This window comes from Nannospalax galili, unplaced genomic scaffold (assembly GCF_000622305.1).
Source record: "Nannospalax galili isolate Female #2095 unplaced genomic scaffold, S.galili_v1.0 scaffold1955, whole genome shotgun sequence".
NCBI classification, from domain to species: Eukaryota; Metazoa; Chordata; class Mammalia; order Rodentia; family Spalacidae; genus Nannospalax; species Nannospalax galili.
Window position 1 is genome coordinate 398056 of NW_008336854.1, and position 2849 is coordinate 400904.

Sequence of the window (2849 nt, forward strand, 5' to 3'; positions counted from 1 at the left end):
ACATTAGTCTAAGGAACTGACAGTCTTGGGGTTTTCTCTAAGCTCTATGACCATACCAGCCATGTGTATTTGGTTATGTTTACAGTACCACACTTTAATTTGCTCCCATTGAGTGGGTTTTCAGTCCAATTAGGTAGCTGTTGATTACCCACAAGATAAAAGTGCCACCATTGCATTAATGCCATATGCTGTGCTGGCCATTGATACAGTTATTTGGTCTTGAAGCTGGTGTTGGACCATAGACTGGTGTTTTCTCTTGGAGCCTTCGTAGAACTCTCCAAAGCTATGAGAGCTAGCCTTCAGGGATGTGGTTTCAGGTCTATTGCAGCTCTATTGCTCCAAATCCTGTGTATGAAGTATGTTTAGTCTTCTGCAGTAGGGTCTTACCTTCAAGTTCTGGGAGGCCATCAAGGGCTGTGGCAATAGCCTGAGTAATTTGGGGAGTCTCTTGGACCACCCTGGCCAACAACCCAAAGGAAGGTTTCTTCTGTCTGACACTGTTTCTTGTTGTTATGTAGCCTTTAGCTATACACATGGACTCATGTAGAGATAATGTACTTGTAATTTGTCATTAGGTTGTTGGACTAATATGATTCCCTCTGGTTTCTTAAAACTAGCTAGGCATTGTTTATCTCTCCTCTCTCACTCTCAATGTTTAACCCTTCCGCCATGGTTTCCCCAATTAAAGTGCCCCCATTCCCCCCCTTTCTCCCTTACTGATACCCTTCTCCTATGGTCCTACCTCTCTTGAGATCCTTCTTTCCCTTTATCCCCTAGGTTCCTTGTATAACCTTCCTCCCCTCTTCTCATTTAAGTAACCCCATTTTTATCCATTTTCCCTGTCTCCTACTGTTCTTCTCTTTCAGATTCTTTCTCTTTACCTCCCTGGTTCCTTTTCATTATTCTGATTCCTGCAGTTATGTCTGGATACGTACCCACTTAAAATGATTTGGTGCTAGGATCCACATAAGCGTGAGAACATAGGTTGTTTGTTTGTTTGTTTTTTGAGTCTGTCTTACTTCACTTAGTATAACAGTTTCTAGTTCTACCATTTACTTGTACATTTCATGATTTTGTCATTCTTTACCACTGAATAGAACTCCATTGTGTAAATGTACCACATTTTCATTATTTATTGTCAGTTGAGGGACACTTAGGTTGCTTCCATCTCTTAGCTATTGTGAAAAGGGTAGCAACAAACATGGATGTTCTCTTTATCTTAGCCAGTCTGACTGGGGTAAGACAAACTATTAAAGTGGTTTTAATTTGCATTTCCCTAATTACTAATGATGTTGAACACCTTTTAGGATGATTCTTAGCCATCATTATTTCTTCCTTTGAGAACTCTCTGTTTAGCTCTTTAGCCCATCTTTTAATTGCATTGTTTGTTTTCTTCGTTTTTTGTGTTAGATTTAGGAGAGCAGAAAAAGGAGGGAGTTTAGACATAAAAGTCAGAGCCAGACCTGCAACAGGTAAGGTATATGCTCTCTGGATTCAGGAAGCCCAGCGTAGGGCTGACCAAAGCTGTTCTTCAAGGAATGATTATCTGTGATCTGAAGAGGGAGCAGTCTGGTCTTATATAGGAACTCTGCTGTACACAGCTGCAAGAGTGAACTCTGGCCAGGGTCTGGTGTCCTTAAGGTTCTCTTTTTTGAAGATTATTTGTTCAGACAGGTGGGTGAGTATCTATAGCCCTAATGGAGACAGGTGGTATCCACAAACAGTCTCTCTCAGCCCAAGGAGTAACAAGTTGATAAGGCTTGAGCAAGGCCAGACTTCTGATTTAGGGCCAGTTAGCCACTCTAAGGAATTTATGTCTTTATGGCCTCCTCTAATGATGCTTAAGGCTCTCCCGAAATCCACATATTCTATCACTTTGTTTCTTGAGTTCTTCACATATTCTGGATGCTAAACCTCTGTCAGATGTGTCTCTAGTGAAGATTTTCTCCCACTCTGTGAGTTTTCTCTTCACTTCCTTGGTTGTTTCTTTTGATGTACAAAAGCTTTTTACTTTAATGAGGTTCTGCTTATTGATTCTCTACTTTAATTCCTAAGCAATTGATGTCTGGTTTAGAAAACACTCTCCTACACTTATATCTTGTAGGTTATTGCCAATGTTTTCTTCTAACAGTTTCAGAGTTTCAAGTTTCACATTGAGGTCTTTGATCCATTTGGAGTTGACTTTTGTGCAAGGTGAAAGATAAGGGTCTAGTTTCGTTTTTCTACATGTGTAGATCCAGTTTTGCCAGCACCATTTCCTGAAGATGCTGTCTTTCCTCCAGTGAATGTTCTTGGCCCCTCTGTGTGTTCTTTAAATTCTTTAAATTTGTTGAATTCTTTGATCATGTTTATGATTGTTCTTTTAAATTTTGTGTTCTGGATTATCTCTAGTGGATTCTCGATATAAAACTCCCCTATAGGACTGTTGCTGTTTGGTGGGGACATATTATTTGGGTTTTTCATATTATTATTTTTTTCATTGTGATTTTTGCATGTGGATTTCTTTTGTTGTTTTTGATTCTGGTGTGACACCCAAGCATTATTTTGTTGAGTTTAAGTCTATTTCTGTTTGTATACTTAATGTGCCTTTGTTGTTTTCTTATTGGGAATGAAAAGCTGGTTGGTCTAGGCTTTGGTGGGGACATATTATTTGGGTTTTTCATATTATTATTTTTTTCATTGTGATTTTTGCATGTGGATTTCTTTTGTTGTTTTTGATTCTGGTGTGACACCCAAGCATTATTTTGTTGAGTTTAAGTCTATTTCTGTTTGTATACTTAATGTGCCTTTGTTGTTTTCTTATTGGGAATGAAAAGCTGGTTGGTCTAGGCTCAGGTTCCTTTTGAGAT